The following is a 27064-nucleotide window of genomic DNA, read 5'->3' on the forward strand; positions in this document are numbered from 1 at the left end:
ACTGCTTGAAGGCCCAAGGGCCAAGCTCCCTGGGGAAACCCAACCAAAGTGCTATCACCATGGTCCCTAACCACAGCTCACATTTAAAAACATCGGATCCAGGCCAGGAACTCTCCTACGTGTTAACCTGAATGATTTCATTTAATTTTTAAAACAAGCCTGTGGGGTTGATACGATCACCCTTTCTGTACAGCTGATATGCAATCTTAACCTTTAACCCTTAGCCAATAGGTAGAATGATGTAGATTGTTGAGCCAATAATCTGAGAAGCTGGACATATGAAGTAGAACGAGGCATCCGGATCAGAGGAAGTTTCATGAACAACTTGTGATGTACGGATGACACACCCTACTGAAGGCCAAGAAGGCTTGAAGCACTTGAACACCATTTTCAGCACAGTTCACAACTCAGTATAACCAAAAAGAGCTAAACTCACTGCCATTGAGTCAATGCCAACTCACAGCAACCCTGTAGGGCGGGTAGAACTGCCCCTGTGCATTTCTATGACTGGAACTCTTGACAAGAGTAGAAAGCCCCGTTGTTCTCCCTTGGAGAGGTCGGTAGTCTCAAACTGCTCACCCCGCAGTTAACAGCCCAATGCATAACCACTACACCACCAGGGTTCCTCATCTCAATGTAAGAAAGAAAAAGAAATCCTCATTACTAGACCAAGAAGCAACATCATAACACACAGCGAGAAGATGGACGGTGTCAGGGATCCCATTAGACTCGGATCCGTGATCGACTTCCACAGGAACAGCAGTCGAGAAATCGAAAGACGGACTGGATTGAGAAAATCTGTTGCCCAAGATCTCTTTAAAGTGTTAAAGAAAATAAATAAATAAATAAATAAATAAATAAATAATAATAAAGTGTTCAAGAGCAAAGGTGTCATTTTAGGACCAAGGACCTGTCCCAAGCCACCGTGCTGCAGATGCATGTCAAAGTGGACAAGGAACAGGGAAGGCTGCAGATGAATGGATGACTTTGCATGAAGGTGTTGGCAAGACGGCCCGCGTGTGCTGCAGACTGCTGCCAGAGAGCAAACAAAATCATTTTAGAAGACCAACCAGAACGACGGCGGCCCTGGCAGCCTCGTGGTTACATGTTGGACTGTGTGACAGTTAGGTTTATTGTGCCAACCTGGCTGATGAACACATGTGGGATTAATTGAAGGGCAGAGACAAATGGTTCGGTGAGCCTCGCCTTTCTTGTCTCTCACTCTCTGATGGTCAGACCAGTGTGCGGCTGTCTTAGGCTCACTTCCTGGGAAACATCCCTGAGGAGAAGCCACAGGGTCCCTGATGCAGCCCTGGGTGCTGGAGAAGCCGCGTAGAGACCCCTGCCAGTGCTGAGATGCTCACACGCTCACTGATTCGGCTTTCCTCCTGCATTCCGTGTCACTGCGTGTGTTTTGTGAGTTTGAGGAGGACTTTATAGATTGGTGTCGGACATATGGGCTAATGTCGGACTTACGGGCTTGGGCTAGACTGGGTTGGGATGCCAGCTGCACCGTGGCAGAAAGGCAAGGCCTTCTACTTCCCTAAAGAGTTACAGTCTCAGAAACTCACAGGGGCAGTTCTAGTTCTACCCTGTCCTGTAGGGTCGCTATGAGTTGGCATCGACTCCATGGCAGTGACGCTGGTTTGGATAGTCACAATGTCCCTAAGAGGGGAGGCTGATAAGACTTGGTCCCACGTACTTTGCCCATGTTTTCCTGAGGGCCGGTGCTCGGAGGAGGCATGCTGCTCAGGGAGGTAGAGGGTAATGGAACAGAGGAAGAGCCCCACAAGATGCATGCACCCTGTAACTGCGGCCAGGGGCTGCGCCATAGCAACCACCGCAAGGGTGACGTGAGCCCAGGCAGTGCTTCGTTCTTCTGGACATGGGTCCGTATAAGTCAGAACCAACTAGAAGGCCCGATCAGCAACAATCTTGCTGGGAGCAGAATGCCGGGCCTCTTCTCCCCGGAAGCTGCTGGGGGCTTCAAACTGCTGACCTTTTTGATCAGCAGCTGAGCCCTTAACCATCACATCTCCAGGGCTTCTTCGAGACCTTGTAATTTTGATAGATAAAAATAGAAATGACGATATATTCCAACCAGAAGCACGGAACATATCCTCAGGATCACACTAATTAAATGTCACCCCGGCTCAGAGGGCAGGGCTACCGAGGCAATAGGGATGGGACAGGGAAACGTCAGAGGAGACTAATTTTGAACATTATTTAAAAGAGGGTTCTATTGTTTCGTGAAAGAAAGAGGAGAGAGAGGGTTCTCTATGTAGGGAGAGGGTGGAGAGAAAACACTGACGTGCCCCGAGTGCCTCTTAAATACCTAATGTAAGCACTTCACAATTAAGCACAACAACAAAATCCCAGGAGGTTGGTATTCTCATTTTTTTCCGATGAAAACCCAGAGCTGAGAGGCCAGTTAATTTGCAGAGAGCCAGGAACAGAGGAAGGAGGCGTCTGCCTCCCACAGCAGAGTGAACGTGGCAGACCGGCGAATACACTCAATGAGAAAAAGGCAGTTTCTAGGACGGAGAATCTTAGAAACGTATTGATGGTTGGTGAAATGTGCACTGGCTCTATGGATGGTCACAATGCCGAGTCTGGCATGTTGACAGTGACCTATTGGTCCCTATGGGTGGCACACCTTAAAGTGTTCCGCTGCTAAGTGGAAAGGCCAGTGGTTCAAACCCCCCTCGGGGCCTCGGGAGAACAATGTGGCCGTCAACGTCCATAAAGATTACCACCTTGGAAACCCCATTGGGCAGTTCCACGGGCCTTCCACTCGTGTACGAGTTAGTCTCGGAAACGGACAGGGGGCAGTCCTACCCTGTCCTGTAGGGTTGCTATGAGTCAGCATCGACTCCATGGCCGTGAGTTTGGGAAGTCAGGTAAGCTTGGGAACTGATGCTCTCCAGGGTCACTGTAGGTGAGAATCGTCGCCATGCGGGTTGGGGATACAAAGGAGGCCTGGGGTGCAGGCCCCGATGTCTCAAGGCTATGGGGCCCTGGGGGTGCAGCGAGTTAAGCATTGGGGTGCTAACCACAAGGGCATCGGTTCACCACTCGCTCTGTGGGAGAAAGAGGAGGTCTAGCTATACTTACTCATCTATAATGAGCACTTTCACATTTTTCCCTCCACTACATCTGTGACAGTCAGATTTTGTGATAGATCAACTTGGGTGGACCAAGATTCTCAGTGGTTTGGCACTGAGGGCCTAGGGATCCCCCATGATGTGACTTAACGCAACGTCTATCAACTCCATAATGGGATCTGCTGTTAAGGTTAGGGTGGAGTACCACAGTTGTAGCAGGCTAGGGGCTTGTTCCTCTCCATGCCGAGGGGCCCCTGCAGAAGTTTGGAAGCCAATGCAGGCTAAAGGGCATGCAACAAGTCAGGCCTTGGAGCCAGGTAGGCTTAATTCAGCCCATGGGGTCAACCAGTACCGTGGACCACGCCTCCCAGCAGAGAGTGTTAAAGGCCAGAACCTGGAGACCACAGCCCCTTCCCTTCAGCCGCTCCTGCGCTTTCTGCTCGGCTGTCTGTCTCTGTCTCTGTCTCTGTCTCTCTCTCTCTCTCTTGCCTCCTCTCCCTCCACCCCCACTCCACGTGTGGGTGTGCAGTTCCATGGGGGTGCCTGTGTTGTTAGCTGTAAAACCCGAAACATCTTCTGTCACTTATAAAAACCCACTTGGATCCCAGACCAGGCCTTTGGCGTGAATTTCTTTCTCGTGTGAAGCCAAGAACCGAGGTATTTCCCACCCGAGAAACCTAACATGGCCTCCTTACTCAGGTCACAGCCCTGATACCATTGAAAGGACCTTTCCTTGGGGATACGGCTACTTCCTATGTAAGTGGACACTGTGGGAAGGCTTGTTCGCTTTTCGGCAGGGCAAACGTCCTGCCTCTGACACCTCTGGTTCTTTGGACTTGAACCATCAGCCTCCGGTACTGCTCGCTGATCCCAGGCGCCTCAGTGGCCCTGCCATCTAGCCTGCTGACCTTGGAACCATCCTCTTTTGTAGCCCCTGGACTATGGTGCTCCTGTCAATAGGGGGTTCATCAACCCCCGAAGCTCCCAGTCAGGGGAGGTCTCCCGTTTGAAAGACATGCATATAAAACTGCGTTTGCTTCCCTAGAGGCTCCAGCCTAAGACAACAGAAAAGATTCCGCTCCTAGGTCTGGCTGGCACCCATCTCTCTCCCAACCCCTAGTACATTCCTACAGAATCAAAGGCTCTTTTCCAAATGTCCAATCCCGGGCACCGTCAGTGCCACCAATAAGCGAAGTCAGCCTGGGTTGACTTGTGCTTATCCGCTGTTGTAAGCAGTTTCACATAGGGTGAAACGCAGGCGAAGCTGTTCACTGCCAATTAGTCAGTAAGCACAAATAAGGCCCTGCCTACCTTGCTTCCTGCCACAGTCCCCCTCCCCCTCCCTCCCCTGCATCTAGTTGGTTGAATTTGGATCTGGAGAGGGAGACAACAAGAGCAGGAACTGAGGCACAAGGACCTACGGGCCAGGGTCAGGGCCGTGACAAAGAGAACGAAAGGACAAGCGCACGGGCCCAACCCGACTCGGCCACCCACCCCTGCCTGGTGGCAGGGCCAGGGGTGAAGATGGGCCATGCTTAGGACTAGGAGCGCAAGTGGGGATTCCCACCTCAGCCATGTTGTGGCAGTCATGCCGTACCATGGTCCTGGAAACTTCCCGAGGGACAGACGGTCCGCTAGCATGGAGTGACCCTTCCCAGACGATATGCCCTGAGGGATGTGGGAGGTGGGTCACCGGCTCTGCGAAGGCAGGTTGGAAGCAGAGCCTGGAAGTGGCCAGTGCAGTGCACAGCTGCCTAGAAACGCCGAGGAGACAAACAGTGGGAGAAATAGAAACCTGTTGTCCAGATTTCTACTAATCATAGGCCCAGGCCCCACTCCCGGCCCCCCATGTCTGCAAATAAGGAACTCTTTACAAAATGGTGCCGGCTGTCAACAAGGTACTTGAGTAAACTAAGCAAACCTCATTAGCATCGTGGTGAAGATTAGGTGGTCACATGGAAAAGTCCCTAGGGCTTAATGGGAAAAACATAGTGCATGCTCGGTAACCACAATAGGGCCCAAACAAGGAAAATCCCAATCAAATTAGAACGGGGCGTGGAGAAAGGAGCTTGGATTTGTTGGTGGCAGCTCCAGGCACAGTGGATTTCCTCCTTTGTTTTCCACCGACCTTCTATAAATAGTGGCAATTATTTTGAAATGAATATTCAAATCTGCTTCCACAGCTTCTCAGGGTGCCTGATTGGCAGGGCTCACCCCCTCGGAGCCTCTGCACCCTTAATCAGTTGCTACTCCCTCCTTTCCTCAGTTCTTGGTCGGATGAGGGCTCAGCCCAGCCCAGCCCAGCGCCTCCCACTCTTGGTTCCTGGAGAAATAGTTCCCATTGAAGGAATGTTCCCTGCTGTCGAAGGAGCCCTGGTGCCACAAAGGTGACACTTTCAGCTGCAAACCCACAGGTTGGTGGTTTGAATCCACCAGTCGATCTGCGGGAGGGAAAAGAGGTGGCAGACGGCTTCCATTAACCTCAGAGGCACTTCACCTCTGCCCAGGCGGTGGGGTGGGGGTGGGGGGTGGGGGCTGTGAGCTGGGATGGTTTCCCTAGCAGGGGGATTCGACTTGGCTTTTCAGATCTGTCCTTCAGCGTCCCTGAGCAGTCCAACCATTCCGTGCTCAGCTATTAACCGCAAGGTTGGAGGTTCAAGTCCACCCCGGAGGTGCCTGGAAAGAAACACCTGGCAAATCCTCTCTTAAAAAAGTCAGCCCTTGAAAAGCCCATGGAACAGAGTGCTCTGACACCTACAGGCTCACCGTGAGTGGCAACTGACTCAACAACAACTGGAGATAATACCAGGAATCATGAAGATGGGCGGGGGAAATGCTCTGTCCTTTCATTCATAAGGTGTCCCCGGGCCAGAGCTGGCAACAACCCACTGTCCCCTCCATCTTTTAGCTGATCCCAGGCCAGCCAGCGCTCACCCTTTCAGGCTTTCACACTTCCGATGTCAGTGTGTTTAGGGTCAAGAAAAACATATAAATATTTGGTTACGAGACGCTGTGACCACCAGAGACAGGGAGAGGTTTTTCTTCCAGGGTGCTTCCTGTCTGACTTGCACGGGTTTCTATTCCCTCCTGAGGCCTGGGCCTCCCCAGCCTCATCTTAGACCAATGGTTCTCAACCTTCCCAATGCCGTGACCCTCTAACACGGTTCCTCATGCTGTGGTGACCCCCAGCCATCAGAAATAGGTGTTTTCCAATGGTCTTAGACAACCCCTTTGAAAGGGTTGTTCGACCCCCAAAGGTTGAGAACCACTGGCTTGAGAACCACAGGTCAGAACCACTGACAGTGATTCTGATGTAACTTGGGGGAAGGGGGAGCCAATATACAGTAAGAGAGAGAGGCCAGCAAAAAAATGGCGGAGGCCGGGCAAGACGGTGGGAGAGGTGCACGGCTTGAAGACCACAGAGGTGAACGCGTGTAGACACACATAAGCCTGCAGCAATGGGCTCTATGAGCGGGGCCTGGGTAGACACACAGACTGAATGCGTGTGGGAGTATACCCATGAAGATGTTAGGAAGCAGAACAGGGACAGGGGGTTGTCCCTCTCCATGCCTGAAGGCCCCCTACAGGAGGCTGGAGGAAAATCAGGAGAGCCCTTAGCCAGCCATGAAGACTAACTGGGCATGCTCCAAATTTTAGCCCCCAAGCCAGGTGGGTGGCACACCTGTGCGACCCAAACCAGGCCCAGGTGGGCTTAGCTCAGCCAATGGGGTCAACCAATACTTTGAACCATGCCGCTAGGCCAGAGGTCTCAAATACCTTGACCTCGGCCACCCCCAAACCCCCTTCTTCTTCACCCTTCTGCTCAGCTGTTCCGTGGTCTCTCTGGCCTCAGGCCACCACATGTGGGAGTGCTGTCCCACGAGGTTGCCTGTGTTCAGTGACTGTAAAACCTGAAACTTCTTCCATCCTTGATAAACACCCACTTGGATCACAAACCAGCCTTCGGCAAGAATTCTTTCTCATGCGATGCCAAGAACCGAGGTATTTCCCACCTGAGAAACCTAACAAATATATATAGGACTGACAGATCTCTGTACATGAGTATTTATCTTTGCTGAATATAAATCCATGGATGTCTTGGAGCACACAGGAGTCAAAGGTATGAAACATTCTTAGGCATGAGGGAATACGTCATGGCCCAGGGCTCGGGACCTGGTCTCAGGAAACGCCAGAATCAACTGTCGTCACATAGTCCACAAAGACGATGTTCTGCATCCTGCTTTGGTGAGTAATGACCGGAGTCTCAGAACCTCGGTGTGCCCCTTTAACACACACAAAGTGGCCTCTGCCCATTTAGAGGAAATCAGAGCGGCAAAAATCAAAAGATACATGCAAACAATTCTTCTAGTGAACCATTCCCTCCCACACCAGCCTCCATGACTCGGAGACCAGAAGAACTAGATGGTGCCCAGCCATCACTAGTATTCTCACTACCAACTACTCTGAAAGGGAAAACGGTAGAAGGTCCTGGATAGAAAGGGAGGAACGCGAGCAACAGAACTCAGAATCATAGACTAGACCAGGCTTACTGGTCAGACAGAGACCGGTGGGACTCCCAAGACTGTGGGCCTCACTCTTCAGGTCTGGAACCGAACATACCTCCAAGTTAGAAGAATCCACAGGTAAGACTCCGACCGGGAGAGTTCGATGGGCCAGGAAAGGAGAAATGGAAACCAGAAACACAGGGAGGAAACGGGATTGTGGGGCTCACCAGCCAGGACATGAAACAAAACATTTATGCACGGCTGAGTGGGAAATCAATCTGCTCGGTACACCTCCACCCAGCGAACAGGTGAAGTAATAACGATAATGAGTCACAACAACGTTCACAAGAAAAAGTTAAAAGAATAAAAAACAAACAAAAAAACAGGAGTCTTGTTTTATTCATTGCTGCATGGTAGCAAACACATGAGCTTTTCAACTCAGTTACTTTGTTGCTATTCTTGTGCCCTGAGACAGACATAATGAGAATAGTCAGAGAAATGTAACTAAAAGTGAGCACTAGGCCTTCCAGATTTTTCATTCTGCCCTTGTTTGACACGGCTCTGCTAGCAGATGAAGGCTGCCTGTCTGTCACCTTCCAATTGTTATCAGCAGTTTCAGAGGCTGCTTGATAGAATCTAGTCTTCTGCCCTCTCGCCACGTGGAGTGAAAACAGAGCTGAGATCAGAGAGCCTGGTGAGCTTCTGATAAAAGCTCCCAGCTCCCAGGCGCGTCCAGGACACAGGCTAGCTCCGCCTGCCATCCTGAGCCCGCCTTGCAAGCCCCCAGCATGGGAGGCTGGGGGAACCAGGAACAGGAGGCCCTGCAGGTGGACGGTGACTACACGCCTTTGTCTCAGTTCAGAAATCCCCCTTCTCGTGACCTGTGCTGGCCACCTGACAGGGAAAGAGGTAAAAGATGGATCCAGAGGTTCCGTAAAGAAGAAAATGACCTACATGTTCATCTTAAGGGCCAGGCGAAATAAAGCGGGAGCATCCGTGCAATGAACAGCCTGCGGCTGCTGGATCCGAGAGATGCCGAGCTCCACGCTTGCCCCAGAGAGCTCTCGGAGCGTGGCTGCCGGCGCCGGTGCCATCAAATGGATCTCAGCTCATCACGACAGAGCACATGGGGTTTTATAGGCTCGAGGTTCTTTCTCCGCCACAGCCGCTGGGTAGGTTCAAACCACCCATTGCTGAGCCTTTTACTTGGCAGCTGAGTGCTTAACCCTTGTGCCACCAGGCCCCCCTCGCTGTGTTCATTAGAAAGCAGGCCGGGGAGCATATGGGCATGACACCCTTTGTGGGAAGCACAGGAAGGCCAATCGATCCTGCTTCTGTAACTGTGAGTAAACTACGTGTCAATGCAGAGGGCACATGGTCCGCCATGGTCACCTCCAGCAGGGAGGAATGTGACTGGGGGACTTTGGCTGGAGGGGTTCGTATGGTCAGCACTGGGAGCCCAGGTGGCTTAGCGGTTACGCATAGTTTGAAACCACCAGCTGTTCCGAAGGAGAAAGACAGGGCTTTCTACTCCCGTAAAGAGTAACAGTCTCAGAAACCCACAGCAGCAGTTCTACCCTGTCCTGTAGGGTCATTAAAAGTCAGCACACCTGATGGCAGGGATTATATATATATTATATATATATTATATATAATATTATATATAATATATATATTAGTAATTTGAGGTTGCTTAAATTTAAATAAAAGTTAAAATAAAAGTTAAAATTCCCTGGCACATTGTGCGTGCCCAGTCGCCACCATCGGGGAAGCACGGACAGAAGGCTTCCCCCGCACTTTGACAGCATGTAGGACAGTGGTTCTCAACCTTCCTCATGCCGAGACCCTTTCAGACAGTTCCTCGTGTGGTGGTGACCCCCCCTCAACCATAAACTTATTTTCATTGTTACTTCATCACTGTCATTTTGCTACTGTGATAAATCAGACGACCCTGTGAAAAGGTCGTTTGACCCCCAAAGGGGTCTCGACCCACAGGTTGAGAACCCCTGATGTAACGCTTTGGTTTCCCTCTGAAATGCATGACTCCTTTAAGGTAGAACGCCTCTCTTAATTTTCTGCGGGATACGTCTCACAGCATCTGATGGGGGGATCATTTTCTGTTCCAGGATTTCGAATCCAAAATTAAAAAACAAACAAACAAACAAAACCACACGCAGGCATTGTTGTCTGTACTTGCTCAGCTCTATTTCTGCTGCAATGTTGCTGCAGCAGGAGCAGAGCCTAGGCACCAACGTTACTGCTTTTACTTATCCAGGCCCACGGGCCACACCGACGCAGCGGTGCACTGGCCACGGTGGAAGATGGGAAGAAACAATACACAGGTCCCTGGCCCAGACGCCAGGCTTCCTCTTGGCGGGGAAGCATATGGGCAAAGGCTCACAGCAAGAGTCACTCAGGTCGAGAGCCAGTGTGCCGGGGCTTGGGAGGGTAGACAAGTCATTTCGGTTCAGATAGAGGTAGGCTATCCATCATGTGTTGGCAAAGAATAGATGGGCGTTCCAGCTAGTGGGGTCAGCAGGAGCGAAGAGCAGAAGAGCCGAGTAAAGGGGGGGTACACTGAGAGAAGTCAACAGGCTAGTCAGCCGAGAGTGGTTTATTAATTGCAGTGAGAAGGGGGACCAAGGGATTTAGATGGTGGCAAGCGCTCAAATGCCAGGGCGAGAGGGGAGATCTGTCATCGCTACTAAGTAGCAATTGTTGTCATCCTGTATTGTACTGTTACTATGTACCTTTCCCGGGGCTAAATGGATGGAGGCGGTCCAGATCCCCTCGGATTAAGAATGTGACCTCCCTGCCCTGGAACGGATGTGTCTGGTTGGAGGTGTGACAAACTTGGGGTGTCACACTGGGTTAGTGTGTGACCTTGAGGAAGGGGCATTCTTCATCTCTAGCCTGGGGTGACATGCCATGTCACATGTGGGCAAAAAAAGTCAGGAGGACAGGAGTCTTGGATTGACAGCCCTCCTGCCTCTTAGCCAACTGATGACATTTGGGATCAGAACAGAGGGCCCTCGATAAGAAAGCCTAAATGCGGACTCCCTTCAGCCGGCCCCCACCTCCCTTTACACGAAAGGGGCACTAAGTAGCTCCAACAGTTAAAGGCTAAAGGGCAAGTGGGGGGACGTTTCCAGGGAGACACAGAGAGCCAGGTGACTAGCAGAAGGCTGCACACAGAGCCTCCAGCTTTTGCACGGCAGGAAGACAGACAGCACCCATGGAGCAGAGGCCAGGAGCACAGAGGGCGCCAGGGACTCAGGGGGCGCTGGGCTATGGGGGCAGGGCAGGCTTTAACAAGGGAAAGTGGTCAACAGTGGGGGGGCGGGGTGCACAACCACAGTGAAAACTGAGAACACACAGACTGAGGAGCTAGGCTTCCAGACCGGTGTCCTGTAAAGGGTTTCTAGTAAAGGATGGGCATTGGGCTTGCAAACAGAGAGGGTTAAGCAGGGAATGGTGATTCAGGAAGGAAAGGTGTGATCTTGGCTTCCCTGACTGCTGGTTCAAGACCCATCATAAAATAGGACACCCGTAATTTATTTAACAAATAAATAAGGGCAGTGCTGTGCCCACAGCTCCCTGGGAGGTGTTCGGAGCTCCATGACAGGTCTTCTTCTCTGAACTCCATTAAGAAGTATGAAGAAGTACCCCCACCCCCACCCTCCTGCATATGAATGATGGGGGATCAGAAGCATTCCAATAAACAACGCCTGCCTCAAAGAGCTTGCAGCACGGAGAGTCCAATCCATCCCATGAAAGAGAGAAAGAGTTAGAAAGTGCATTGGTGAAATGTTTCGGGTTTAGGTTTGGAGCAAAGAAGTGGAAATCAGGACTTGGGGTTTACAACGCATGTATGCTTTCCCCATCTGAGACAGTTAATCTTCATTGTGCCAACCTGGCTGATAAACACATACGGGATTAATTGAAGAGCAGAGTGATAAATGGCTCGGTGAGCCTCGCCTTTCTAGTTCTCGGGTCTCTTGCTTTCTGATGGTCAGACCAGGGTGCAGCTGCCTTAGCCAGTTCCCTGCTTCAGCTGGCAAGGCTCACTTCCTGCAAGACATCCCTGAGGAGAAGCCACATGGACCTACCCGGATGCAGCCCTGGGTGCTGGAGCAGCCGTGTGGAGACCCCTGCCAGCGCTGAGATGCTTACATGCTCACTGACTCGGCTTTCCTCCTGCAGTCGGCATCATTGTGTCTGTTTTATTAGATGGAGGAGGACTTTATGGATTGGCATCAGACATATGGGTTAATGTTGGACTTGTGGGCTTGGACAGCACTGGGTTGGGATCTTTTCTTGATGTGCACTTACCCTTTATTTAACCCTATAACGCCTGAATTTTTAATTTCAGGAAAACATTTTTTTGTTTTTATTCTTTACTTTCATAGTTATCAATATATATAACAACCAAAATATATTTTAAAAATATAAAATTTGCAATGTTTTTAAAATGTAACCAAATTGTCACATTCGTCCGTGGATTTATAATAAGTTATTAAATGTTATGAAAATGTCGCACTTGGCATTATAGGGATAAAATACTCTCTCTTATACATGAGTTTCTGTGGATTTGTTTCTCTAAAATACCCAGACTAACACACCATCCCACCAGATGGATGTCCGAATTCCTATTGTGATCGCTGGGCTTCCTATAAAAAGCAGGGTTACTCACTCTCATTTTCCAAATGAACTCACAGTATCAAATAAAGAAACGAGAGGAAGCTTCATTATTACCGAGCCAAAGTGAATGAGCCTGGAAGAGTGTCAGGGCTTTAATACACAAGCCAACCAGCAGATGCAAGATGCGGATGCTTACAGGCTGAGGATCCAGGGCCAATCACTCAAGAGTCCAAATCTGTCATCAGAGAGTCTACCCCAGCATGAGCGGCGGTGCCGGCTCACAAAACAGGCGCCCAGCCCAGAGCTGCAGGATGCAAAGCCGGGCCCAGAGAGATGGAGGTGCCAGTGGGAAATGTCAGCATCAACACTTTTGCAATGCAGAACAGCATCAGGGGCAAGCACCAGAATTGCGCTCCACTGCAAACACAAGTACGAGGTTAAGCCCCACTTAAAAAAATAAAATAAAATGCAAAATAAGCAGCCAAGCACAACCAAGACCCATCTGTAACGAAGCATGAAGCATGATGGGCTTCTGGGAGGTCAGCTGCCCAAAGAAAGTACCGAGAGCAGAGTCTGCGTGTTGCAAGAGGCAGAAAGCAGGTGGGAGGGGAAGGCAGCTGAGGAGCTGGTGTCTCAGAGCAGAAAGCTCAAAACGAGGGTGGAGCCTCTGTGGCTGCTTTGCTGGTGAAATACTTATTATGACCTGTCCTATGGATATCAACATCAACACACACACACACACACACACACACACACACACACACACACACTCATAAACACCTCCACGACCAAACCAGCTGCCACCAAGTCAATTCCCAGGGGAGTCAGAGTGGAATGGCACCCAACAGGGTTGTCAGTGGCTGATTTTAAAAGTCACAATAATACTAGATCACCAGGCCTTTCCCCAAGGCACCACTGGGTTCAGACCACCGGCCTTCCCATCGATATTAACTGTTTGTGCCTCTGTGAGACACTCCAGTGTCCACATCACCGAACGTTTAATTTGGCCCTCACCGTGGGCCAGGGACTGTCAAGAGCTCCGAGTGCATGATCTCATTTAATGCTCCCAACCATGACCTGGAGGTGGTGCCTCTGTTGTCCCGATTTTACAGACGAGAGAAATGAGGTAATTTTTCTGAGGTCACCCTACTGATAAACAGGTAGGTGGGCTTCAAGGCCCAGTCTGTCAGACTCCAGAGTCTTGACACTTCTCCCCTCACCTGCAAAGAAGACCCCAAGATTAATACCCAAACTGTGTCATTAGCGGGGGAAGAAAACAGCAGTGTTCATTTTTTACCCAGGGAGATAGACGTCTTTGTGCAGCGATGTCTCACACCGGCCTATGATTCAGGAACAGGAGAATCATCAGGTCGCGAGAGGCTAGGCAGTCTTCAGAGAACAGCATCGCTGTGGACTGCGAGGTCAGAGAAGCCCCAATGGAGGAAATGGGAAAAGCAATAATCCTTTACTCACGCCCTGTCTGACTAACCGCGTCTGTGCTGGTGCCGAGACAGTGCCAGAGGCAAAACTGGGCTTTGTTTGTCCTCGAACAGCCCGTGAGAGCCAGTGATGCCAAGTCAGGGCCTGAAAAGGAGGCCCCCATCCCAGCGTTCCACCCAGATGTCCCCCGCTTTATGGGCCCTCTCTGCCCGCTGCCCTGCCCGCACCATCTGTCTCCCCAGCACCACCGGACGGCTGGACTTGCCGGGACAGTCTCTTCTTCGCCGCTGCTGCTCAGCATGACCCTTGCATGTAGCAAATGCCCCTGAGCAGCCACTTTCAATGGGCACTTTCATGCGGGTGCTGGGGCCCATCTTTGGCACCAGTAAGCTCCCTGGTGCGGGCTGGCACAGGACTCTAGCCGGCTTGAGCACCCCCTCTGGCAGCACTGCAAAACAGCCCCGATGGTGTGCCCACGTTGCTGCTGCCTCTTCTCGTGTGCTTCAGACGGTTCTATGGTGATACGATGAACAGAAAACAAGCCCCACGGATCCTCAGTGCTGGGTTCCCGGGGTCTCCACCAGTGCTGACACCCAGACAAGATAGGGGGCGTTTTCAGTCCCTTCAGAAAGTTCCCCTGCCCCCCGCCCACCCCCAGCCACTTTCTGATTACCATCGTCATATCTTATTGCGCCTCTCCTCGCAAAATCATTGCTAAAACTTAGTCTGAGCTGTAGGTGACTATTCTCAGAGCTTTTGACGATGACAGCACATTTTTTAACCGTTTGTTTTGTATTAAGCTATGTGCTCACTAGATAAAATGTGAGAAATACAAACTGCCTTAAAAGAGAAGGAAGTTAAAATTCTCTGTCATCCTATTGCGCTCCCCCACTCCAAAAGAGCTGGTGTTAGTGTTCTAGAAGGATCCCTGGTAGCACCGACAGTGAAGCATCCGGCGCGAATGGAAAGGCTGACAACTACACCAAGGCTCTGCAGAATGAAGGCCTGTCGAGCTGCTTCCATGAAGCGTGCAGCCTAGCTCAGGAGGCAGGAAGGGGCAGGGATGCAGGAGGAAAGAATGAAAACAGGGTGGGGGAGTAGGGGGTGTCCGGGGGTGGGGGGAGTGGGAAGAATCCTGTTCCATGGCAAAAACGGAAAGGAGCGTCATGGAAACATATCCATTGGATGGGAAACAGATTTGCACCATCAACCACACAAGACCAAGGGTGCAGCCTCTGCCCAGGGAGAAGTCACCGCTCACAAGGCAGCGAGGGATGGCAAAGTGGAATGAACGATGGTACCCACAGGAGGGGAGGGGGGAGTGCAGCTACATCGTGGGGATTGTCATCAGCAACACTAAAGGAAACGTGTATGAACTCTTGAATGGGAAACCAATTTGCTCTCTAAGGTTTTACCCAAGTTACAATGTAAAGAAAGCTGCCTGGGGGTGGGGCGGGGAGGGGGAGATGACAGCCCAGAAACCCAATGGGGCAGGTCTATTTGACGCGATGCCCCCTAGCACAATGCCCCAGGACAGGGCTTCTCCACCTTCCTCAGGCCGCCACCCTTTCCTACATGTGGTGGGGATCCCCCAACCATAATAGTATTTTCGTTGCTACTTCATCACTGTCATTTTGCTACTGTGATGAATCGGGTACCCCCTGTGAAAGGGTCGTTGGGCCCCCAAAGGGTCGAGACCCCCAGGTTAAGAACTGCTGCTCCAGGAGGTCTTTTTCATGCCCTTCTCCCATGACGTGTGATGGGCTGGCTCCCCGCCGTGGCATGACGCTGTTTAGCTTCGTTTTTAATAAAGAAAGCTGCCTGCCGCTCACCTCTGAGCGGGCATCTAGCCTTGCTGGTGTGTGAGGTGGCTGAATTAAAACAAACAATTTTTAAAAAGTCAATCTGCCACAACTGAAAGCATGTCATTCAGGGTCACGGAACTGCCCCTGGGGAACCCGTTGAGTTGGAGCATTTTCTTGTGTCTGTGCTCAACAGCAAGATAAGTAAAGCAAAGGGGAAATAAACAACCTGAACGTGGCTGAACAGACGAACCCTCGGATGCGTCCTTGGATAAGGCGCACGGAGGCTCTGATCTGGGCCACGGTGGGGCAGGGGCGCACCTAGAAATGATGGCGAGTGGAAGGAGTCTGCCACACAGGGGCAGATGCTGACGCCCCCCACATCAAAAGCAGGTGCACAGAGGGGAACTAAAGATGACCGGTGGCTGGGCGGCGGGAGAGGGAGCGGTCCTTGCTTAGGTGGCACCAAGTTGGTCTCGTCTGGAAAAGGTCAGAGGTTGTGGGACGTGAGGAAGGCCGTCAGAGCGCTCGATCGTGCACGGGGAAACTGGGGAACGGTGGAGGTTTTATTCTGTATATTTTGCCACAGATTAAAAAACAAAACAAAACCAAGAACTAGCACCAGAAAAAGAAAAGAAAAATCCGCCCATGATCCCTTGTGACTCCTTAGGGCCACGTCTGTGCCCACCAGTCACTTTCTTCCGGGTCCCAGACCTGTGTCACCTGGCAGTCTCACGGACCTCGTGCAGTGCCCGAGTCTCACTGCTCAGGGGACAACAGCCACCTCCTTGGACACCCCCCGACCCCCACCCCCCACCACAGAGGGACTAACGCACCTTCCAGGAGCTCAGACCACCCCTGGTTCATCTTCCAGATGTAATGAGCCCCCCCCACCTCCACCCCCACCCCCCCCGCACCCCCAGGTCACTAATGCTTTTTATAGCGAGTAAGTTAATTAAGTGTATTAAACAAGTTTATGAATGTAATTTAATCTAAATTCTCATGCTTTGGAAAATAATGCTTTCATGGCATTCTTCATCTGGGCTAGAGGAGCGTCCCCAGGTACACAGAGTATGACGATGCCCATTTCTAGCTCGTTAGACCAACAAGGGGCCAACACTTGGCCATCACTCGGGCCGACTGAGGCCACTGGGGAAGGGAGGGTTGACTCTGCTGATGGAACTTTCCATGAAGAGTCTGCGTGCAAAAGAAGAGAAAGGGGTGGGGATGAAGCAGTTGCGGCTCTTTCCTGAGAGCTGCCACCAGAGTCGGGTGAACGTGCACAAGGCATTTTAACGTCTTCTCTGAAAGTGGACCGAGGAAAGGGGGAACGCATCCACCTTGCTGTGGAACATGAACATAGGGACACCAGGCAGGCAGGCCCCGGCACCGAGCAGGCATGTGACTCTTACCCAGCCAATCTGCTAGCGTGCATCGGCTCACACGAAGGACCCCAGACTGGCATGTCTGAAGTCACAAAGACAGCATTGCCTCTGGCTGAGGTGGTGAGGAAACGGGGGCACAGATAGGTTATATAACGAGATCACAGCGCTGAGATTACCACCCGGACATTATGCACATGCCTGTCTGTGGGGGGTAAACCACCAAGGCCCGCTGCCTCACCCACAGGGACAGACCAACGGCTTTAGCCTTCACAGACCACAAGGACAGGAACACCCTTAAAGACCACGGAGCCCAGGACATAGAGGGTGGGGCCTCTGGCCCATGGCCACAGCAGCAGAGCCTGAATCTGCCCTGGTGGCCCGCTCTGCAGTCCAGGGGGTACTTGACAAAGCAGAAGGAAACCCGTGCCCTGCCCAGCACCACCATGCCTCAGCCCTTTCTCCTCCGATGGTCTGGGGAGTGGGGGGTGGGGGTGGGGGGTGGGACGGTAGAAAGAGGACTTTCTAGCAGTGCTGGGGAAAAGCTTTGGGTTGTGACTGACAGAACGTCTCTGGGGAGTCAGCTGTGCCTACTGTACTTGCCAGCTGACAGGTCCCTAGTGGCCCAAGCAGCTTGCCAGGGGCTGCCAATGAAAGACTGGCGGTTCGTCCAGCAGCCCCGTGGAAGAAAGGACTGGTGATCTGCTTCCATCAAGATTTCCAAACTCCAAGCCAAACTCACCGCCCTTGCGCCAGTCCCAACGAGCAGCAGCAACCCTACAGGACAGAGCAAACTGCCCTTGGGGGTTTCCAAGAAGGTAAATCATTACGGGACCGGAAAGCCTCATCTTTCTCCCTTGGGGGGCTCAAGATCCTGTCCTTGGGGTCAGCAGCATGACTCAGACTCACTAGCAGGGCGAAGCAAACCCAACGGTGCAGTTCTCCTCTGTAGCAAACACTGGGAGCCCCGTGAGCCGGAATCACCTCTACCCACCACTGGTACAACTGCTAGGCCCAGATCCACGAACACGAGGCATCTGATGGCACCGATGGGAAGACCCTGACGTGTTCTCCTTCTACTTTGTCTGCAGGCACGCATGACGTGCAGCAAGAGCAGAGCCCCCGCACCCTGCAGCTCTGAGAGGGGAGGCGGCACCAGGCTGCTGAGCGGTTTACGCGGGACACTGTCGCCAGACCCTGCCACAAAAGGCCTTTCATGTCTCTTGTGCCGTGACAGATTAACGCACAAAGGACGGGAGTGGAAATCAAAATAAAGATCTACCCCTAATTACGCCACGGAAGGACCTTCCTGTTTTGAAGGAAGGGCTCGTGACGTTTCTTCTGGACTCCGCAAACCAAGGAGGAAATGTGTGAGACTGCCTCCCTAGCGGCCTCCGTCGTCGTCGCAGGGGGCAGGCCAGAGGCTGGCTCTCTTGGCGGGTATCACTCACGTCCAGAGCAAGAGTCTGGTGGTGACATTCCGGTATGTTCTGACTTCATGCGGGACCCCGGTGTATGTGGGAAGGCACCGTAAGAAGACGAAATGCCACTGTCAACCCAGCAGAATTCCCTCTGACCTTAGAGCCCTCCTCACCGGTACCCTGGAATTATGCCCTGGTTCAGTGCTTGGCTTTGAAAGGATAGGGTGGCAGCTCAAACCCACCAGTGGCTCTATGGGAGGAAAGACCTAGTGACCTGTTTCCATAAAAAGTATTAGCCATTATTTTGTCCTTTATTTATTCATTCATTCGTTCATCCTTTGTTCGTTCATTTATTGTTTCTATTGGGATTCCCAGTTTGCGAAGCGCAGAGAGAGTGGATGCATAGAGATCAGAACTGATGGAAGGGTTTATAGGGGAGGTGGGGGGTGGGACATGGGGAGGGTGAAGGAGTTGGGAGAGTAAACAATGTATGTGGGAGGGGGCACTAGAATGGAGAGTGATTACACAACTCATTGTAAAAGCGATTTATCCATGAGCGGGGGAGAGGGGAAGAAAATGTCCTAACATTGATTGTGGCGACGGTTGTACAACTCTTCTTGATATGATTGAACTATGGAATTGTGTGATATGTGCCTTCAATGCCAATGAAACTGTTTTGAAAAAAAAAAAATCATTAACCCAAACCAATTCCCATCGTGTTGAGTCCAACCCATCGTCACTTCACACGGCAGAGTAGCGCTGCCCCTAATTGTTTCGGAGGCTGTAGATCTGTACCGGAACCGACAGCCTTGTCTTTCTCTCCCACACAGGGGTTGAGTTTGAACTGCTGGCCTTGAGGTGAACAGCCCAATGTGTAACCCATCATACCATCAGGGTTCCTTCCACAAAAAAAAAAAATCACAACCTAGACAACTCTATAGGGTAGCCAGACGCATTAGAATTGACTGCACAGCACCTCCCAGCAACAACGACATGCATGTACTCTTACTTGCTTTCTGTTTGTACCTATGGAAAGACATACGTATTGATGTAGGTAGGTACGAATGACACGTTTAATGCCAGCCTCTGAACTCCTACTACCTACGAAGTATCCCTGCTAGACACGAGGGAAAACAAAGACAACCGAGGCGAGGTTGTGTGCTCAGGATGTTCACAGGTCTGGGGTGAAAGAAATATGCACTAGACAGGGCGCCCTGCCAGCGCGGCACAGTCCAAAATAACAGTAAAGGATAAGAAGCAGTAGGGGCAGGAAGATGGCTTGGTGGGAGGCTCCAGAGCTCGGGATTTTCCCAGCCTCCGTCCTGCATGCTCGGGATTTTCCCAGCCTCCGTCCTGCATGCTCCCACTCTGCGAGCACTCCCCCTGCACAGACCAGGAAGCACAGAGGAGCTGCCTCCGCAGCCTTTTAGTACAAGTAGCCCTTTCCTCCACCACCTTCAGACAAAGGCCTCGTACACGCTATTGTCGCTTGGCGATCACTGTTCACGTGCTCTCTAACTGTTGCTCTCCAGTGCTGGCTGCCTAAAAAGAAAGTGGGGATGTGGAGAGAAGTCTTTCAGAACAGTTAGGAAGGCCATTGGAGTGCTGCCAAACTAAGAATCTAAGACCTCTGGTCTCTGGATGCTTGGATGTATCCAGGTGCTTCTTAGGGGCCCTGGTGGAGCTCCTGAGTCATGAACTGCCAGGTTCTTAATAGTTCAAACCATTGACAGTAACCCTACACGGGGCTGCTGTGAGTAGGATCAACTCAGTGGCAGTGGGTTGGGGAGTTTTCTATAGGGTAATGAGAAGTGTATATAGGAACCCAGGAGTCCCAAACCTCAGATTATAGTCTGATGGCTCAGCCTGGCTAAAGGGCGCATGGTAAGAGGTGCATGGGACAGCATCTGACGTCCTCTGACTTAATGGGGAGGGAGAGTCAAACTAGCCAGCCCAAGGCCAATTCCTATTAAATGGAGATGAGACCCACCTCAACCCTTCAACTTTTTTTTTTCATTCAAAGATCATTTTATTGGGGGTTCTTACAGCTCTTGTAACATCCCATACACCAATTGTATCAAGCATATTTATACATATTTTGCCATCATTATTTTCTAAATATTTACTTTCTATGGAACCCTTGGTATCAGCTCTTTTTTCCCTCACTCCTCCCCTCTCCCCACTCTCATGACCTCTTGATAAATTATTATTATTTTCATATCTTACACTGACCGCTGTCTCCCTTCCCCCATGGTTTCTGTTGTTCGTCTCCCTGTGGGGGGTGGGGGTGGTTATGTGTTGATCATAACCCTTCCTCTCCCCACCTTCCCCCTACCCTCCCAGTGCTGATACTCCCATTCCTATTCCTGGATTCAGTGTGACATGAACTCTTATCTCTTATCTGCACCGTGCACATGCTCCAGTCTAGCCCGCAGTGAAAGGCAGGACTGGGGTCATGATAGCAGGGGGGTGAGGAAGCCTAAAGGAACCAGAGGAATATTGTGTTTCATTGGGGCTATACTGCGCCCTGGTTGACATCTCTTCCTTGTGACCCTTCTGTGAGGGGATGTCCCACTGTCTACAGATGGGTTTGGGGTTTCTGCTCCGACCCCCCTTGTTCTCAACAATATGGTTTTTGTTTGTTTGGGGTCTTCTGATGCCTGTTACCCGATCCCGTTGACACTAATGATCACCCAGACTGGTGTGCTTCTTCCATGTGGGCTTGTTGCTTCTCTGCTAGATAGCCACTTGATTAACTTCAAGCCTTTAAGATCCCAGATGCTATAGATTTGAATAGCCGGGCACCATCAGCTTTCTTCGCCACATTTGCTTATGCACCCATTTTGAATTCTGACAGTAATCGTCCCTCCCACAGCACTTTTTACTTTTTAGGTAGGTTAGATAATGACCACACAGAACTCAAAAGATATAACTCATAATTAAGGGGTTTATTAGAGAGTTAATAGGTTGTCATTCAAGATCAGAAACACTCAGGATACAATGCTTCTGGTCACACAGGCCACACATTAAGGGGTTTATTAGAGAGTTAATAGGTTGTCATTCAAGATCAGAAACACTCAGGATACAATGCTTCTGGTCACACAGGCCACACATTAAGGGGTTTATTAGAGAGTTAATAGGTTGTCATTCAAGATCAGAAACGCTCAGGATACAATGCTTCTGGTCACACAGGCCTCTTCTTGGCTGTGCCTTCAGACAAGCGCCTCTCCGGCCCTCAGCCTCTCTGTCAAGCAGCCCCTCTGGGGCAAGTGTTATAAAACTCTTTAGTTCTATGGATCAGCAAACCTAGCCACACCTCATTAACTGCTTGGAGGCAATCCACTGTGCGAGAGAGCCTCCGGCCTGAGGGCACTCCGATTTCTCCATCCATGCAACTGATGCCATCACCTCTTCTCCACAGGTCTCTGGCTCACAGACCCGTCTCCTGGAAAGAGGGGGTTTAGGGCACAGGAATCTTCAAAGGACACAGTCTACTCCTGCTTCGTCTTTCTTGATGGTCATGAGATCTCCCCCAGCCCCCTGCTCCTGAGATGATTCTTTTTATCCCAGCAGAATGACAAAACCGACCAATTTCCAAGTTAGGGGTCCAAGTCTTTGCAGTTACAATCAACACTGTTAATCGTCCCATATAACGCTATCAGCATCTTCCCCTGCCTTCTCTGATTCGGACTCATCGGGAAAGGAGGAAGCGCACCCAATTGCCACGGCCCATCCAGTCGTCTGGTGGGAGTCACAAAGGCGATCAAGAAGAACGGGAAATCACTGCACCACAGCACCAGATGAGCTTCCCATAATCCGAGCCCTAGAGGGCAAGTCACAACCAAACTGAATTTTACTGAAATGTCCAGTTCAGGATCCTTCACTCGTTCGTTTGCTGTTGCAATTTGCTGTGTGGCATCAGGCACTTGGAATTACCCTCACAGCACTGCGATTGCTTCCTCGGAGGCACTGTGGTGAGCATACCTGCGCCAGGTGTCCGACCTTGGGCAAAAGGTCTAACAGTGACTCTGCCACAGACACCTCCGAAGGACTTTTCTGCACTCAGTGAGGTAATAAACTGAACAAGGCAGGCTCAGCATTGCTAAGGGTTAGTGATGGATAGAGGGTTACAATAGAGTAAGGACTGAGATAAAGATGCCACCCTCTGTCCTCTTTGTAGACCAAGGGATCTGTGTGTCTTTCTGGGGCAGGATGAGCAGGGCCATGCTCATGGATCACTGTGGTAGTTACATAATCTATTGTCAATTTAAGACTTAAGAGCAAAGGGGTGGAGGTTAGCCTGTCAATCAGACCGCAGCTGGATGACCTCATTTGGAGGCACTAAGGAGATAAATAGCTCGCTGGAGGTGGGACACTAGCTCACTCCTTGCGAGATGTTCCTTCTGACAAGACACATAGAGCTACGTTAGAGATATGAAGCTGGGGCAGCCACGTGGAGACCCATGTCAGCGCTGAGATGCCTACATCACCACTGGATCAACAAGACCTTCCACCCACTGGCCTGTGATCTTCCTGCATTCAGCGTCATTGCATGTGTTGCATGAGTCTGAAGAGGACTTTATAGATTGGTGTCAGATATATCTGACTGATGGACTCGATCTGGACTGGGTTGGGATGTTTTCTCAATATTCAATTGTTCTTGTGTATAAAGCTCCTTCTCATACACATATGCGTGTTTATGGATTTGTTTCTCTAGTCCACCCAGACTAACACAACCACTGAGCTGCCGAGGTCCTCTGGAGACACAGCTAGGCTCAAGTCAGGCACCAGGTACAAAGGTGTGCTCAAGGTCCCCTGGTCTCCAGTCAGGGCATTGTCTGGTGGGAAGCACCTAGAGAAAGACACCCTAGTCGCCAACAGCGGATCAGCCCTCTGTATTGAATTCTTACTCCCAGGTCTTCTGCCCAAGGACTTCACATTCCAAGTATGACATGTCCGCCCTCATACACAGAGCTGGTCACCTGCTGGAAGGGTGTGCCTATGCCCCAGGAGCATCCGAGAGGCCGGGCTTGCGGTGTGCTGCAGGCTCAGCACCGGTACACAGACACTGTCTCATCTGAGCCCCTGACTCCAGCATCAGGAGCAAGGTAACAACCCCCCAGTTTACAGGGGGAGAGGATGAGCGTGGCAAGAGATGAACTTACCCATCCAGCTAGAAAGTGGCCATCTGGGACTTGAACCACCACCTCCCTCCCCTGATTCTAGGCTGGCCCCTACCTCCCCACCCCCCGGCATTGTTGCATAACATGAGCCATCTGGTCAGGATCAGGACCTGCACCACATATCCCAATCTGAACTCTACCTCCAAGGTGGCAGCCATCGCAGAGCCTGGGATGGCTGGACCTGAAAACAGGTGGGGAGTTTCGATTCACAGCCCAACACTCTGAGAAGCAGACGTCCCTAGTATAGGAGGTGCCTTGCCAGCATCACCACCGCAACACCCCAACAACCACCCCTCCAGGCCACATGTCTTAAGAACACTATGCATCAGAACTGACTCTAGGACAGTGAGTTGGGTTGAGTTGGCAGCGCAGACACGCGTGTGTGCCACGGTCTGTGTGCCTCTCTCTGATGTGCATGCCCACTGCCTCCCCATTTTCATGCCAGTACCAGGTCTCGCCTTCTGGCTTTCCTGGCTTCTCTCTCACTTGATTTACCTGGTGGCATAGTCCGCGAGCCACAAGATGAGCTGGTGGAAAACACCAGCCATTCTATGAGAGAAAGGTGGGCGTTCTACTTCCCATAAAACTGTAGAGGCTCCGAAACCCATGGGGACAGTTCTGCTGTCTATCAGGGTCATTATGAATCAGAATCAACTTGATGGTTGTGAGTTTGTTTTATTTTTTTGGAAGGCACTTTCTAGAGCTCTCTCTCTCTCTCTCTCTCTCTCTCAAAGCAAACGCATGGTAAGGGAGGTGGGAAAGGTGCCAACAGGACAAGGCTCTGACCTTAAGTAAGAACTCTCAGTCTTACTTGGCTGGCTGGGACCCAAAGAGAGCTCAGTCCTCTGCACGCTCCCACGCTCCCCAGATTAGCATGCACCACTCCATGGGGGGCGGTGGGCTCTGCAAGGGCCTAATTGGAGCACATCAAGGTCAGTGGGAGGACATCACCACCCTCCGCAGCTGGACCATCTGGGTTCAAATCCAAGTACAGCCTAAGGGCAAGTTACTAACCCCCTCCGTGTCTCTGTTTTCTCCTTTCTACTATGGGAATAGTAATACTCTACATCGTCAGAGTCAAGAGATCAAACAACGCATACGTTGGGGAAATCAGCCACACGAGACCGCTTTCGCGTGTTGAAAAGCTAGGAGGTTACTTTGAGGGCTGAAGTGCGCCTGACCCAAGCCAGGGTGTTTTCAATTGCCTCGTATACATGTGAGAGTTGGACACTAAATAAGGAAGACCGCCGAAAAATCGGTGTTTGCAGTACGGTGCTGGTGAAGAATACTGACGGTACCATGGTCTGCCACAGAGAACCAACAAATCTGCTCCTGAGAGGTCAGAAGGCGGAGCCTTGCATCTCACGTATTTGGACATGTTGTCAAGAGAGACCGGTCCCTGGAGAAACTATCGTGCTTGCTACAGTCGGGGGCAGTGAGAACGAAGAAGGCCATCTACGAGGTGGATTGACACAGTGGCGGCAACCAGGGGCTCAAACACGGGAACAACTGAGGAGGGCTCTGGACGGGGCAGGGGTCCGTTGGGAATTAGAGCCGCCTCAATGGCACCTAAGGACAAGTCATCGTTCTATGAAGGTGAAAGCAACTTGAACGTGAAAAAGAGCTTGGCATACCGCTCGACGGAATGAAAAGCAAAAGCACAACAGCTACCCAGTCAAGTGGCAACACACGTGTTGGAGTAGAAGGTCAAGGAGGTGACCTTCCAGAAACAGATTGTCCAGGCTCATCTTCCAAGGCGATTCTGAGCGAGGTTAAGCCTCTAACCTTTTGCCTCGTAGTCATGCACTTAACCACGGGCTCCCCCCCACGGCAGGCAGCTGTTGTGGTGGTCCTCAAGGGCGGTCCAGTCTGTGGTGACTCACAGTGGCCCGATGGACACCAGAATGCCACACTGCCCTGTCCAGCACCACCCTCCCAGTCCTCGCTGTGTTAGAGCTTGCGGTCACAACCACTGTGCCGATCTATCCCAGACCCTCCCCTTTACCCAGCACACAGAGTCTGTCTCCAGGAACTGGTCCCTCTGAATGACATGTTCACAGCATAGGAGATGAGTCTTGCCATCCTCGCTGCTAAGAAGCCTTCTGGTTGTATTCCTTCCAAGACATTAAGTTGATGCCACTTTATAGCAATCCTACCTAGGTGTTCCGATGCTGAAACTCTTTATGAGAACAGCTGCCTCGTCTTTCTCCTGTGGAGTAGCCGGTGGGTTGGAACATCTGACCTTGCGGTTTGATACTTATCCCAGGGCGCCATATGGAAGTGTTAAACAAGAGAACCCCAAACCTTTCCACTCACCCTATCCCTCCTGCCCCACTGTGAACACGTACTTCCACCCATATCCTGGAGCTCTCTCCCTCCGTGGCAGCCTGAGGTTACAGCACGGTGATGATGGTCTCCCTCTGATTCTCCATGTTTCATTACCCCACCCCACCCCCATCCTGCATCCTGCAAAGTACACCCAGCTTCATTTCCAAAACATCAATTGAGCAAATCGGTCTTTGGACCGTTCAAAGCCTACAGTGGCTCCTATGCTCCCAAGGACACAGGAGAATTCCTGCCCCAGACAATCTCCTTCTCCGTCACAAGACTCCTAAACTCTCCCCCAACCCCATCAGCGCCCTACCTCTCCCTGCTGCTGCTGCTCCTCCTCCTCCACCTCCTCCTCCATGCGTTGAGTCAGAGCCCTGGTGGCATAGTAGTTAGGCTTGGGGTGGTGATCTGGCCTGCACAGCCAAAGATAGGGCTTTCTACTCCCATAAAGAGTTCCGGTCTTGTAAACTCACAGGGCCAGTTCTGCCCTGTCCTATAGGGTCGCTATGAGTCGGCATCAACTCGATGGCAGTAAATGATGCCTTCACTGTCACTGAAGCCTCCCTCTCATCCTCCCTCCCTCCTCCCACCTGGCCTTCCGGCTGACTTTCCACCTGGCCCTCAGATCACAGCACAAAGTCTGTTCGCCTGGGGATCTCCACGCTCCCCTGGTCTCTCCCATTTCAAGACGTGGCTTTCTGCTCATTTGATGAGCAGTCGCATTCCACGTTACAAACGCTGTAATTTTAGGGAGTTTCGCATGGTATCATTTAATTTTCTGCATGTTTTATGGCTCGTTGACTCACTAAAATTACAATCCTCTTGATGCAAAGCACTTTCGTGTGCCCCCCACCTCCCTGACCATGTAGTACCCTACATAGCCCGTAGTTCCCAAGCACTTGCTAGTCTGCATCTAGTTCCCAGCCAAGCACCGAGCACAAAGCACATGTCAGGCCACTGGGCAGTTTTCTCAGCTACAGTGCTCACACTCAAAAGACAACTCAGACACCCAGAGGAGAGTTTGAAGAAAGGAAGAGAAGAAAGGGAGGTGGAAGTCGGGCACAGTTTACTTATCCTAATAAACCACTGCAATAGTTAAGGTTTTGTGTCCACTTGGCTGGACCAGGATTCTCAGTGGCTTGGCAGTGAAGACCAATTAGTCACCCATGAGTGGCCTAACACAATCTAATTGCCTCTATAATAGGATCTGCTATGACCAGCCAACCAATTGTAAGAAGATTAGGGTGGGACTGCC

This window comes from Echinops telfairi, unplaced genomic scaffold (assembly GCF_000313985.2).
Source record: "Echinops telfairi isolate 266 unplaced genomic scaffold, ASM31398v2 ScPeMD7_9;HRSCAF=40, whole genome shotgun sequence".
Taxonomy (NCBI): Eukaryota; Metazoa; Chordata; class Mammalia; order Afrosoricida; family Tenrecidae; genus Echinops; species Echinops telfairi.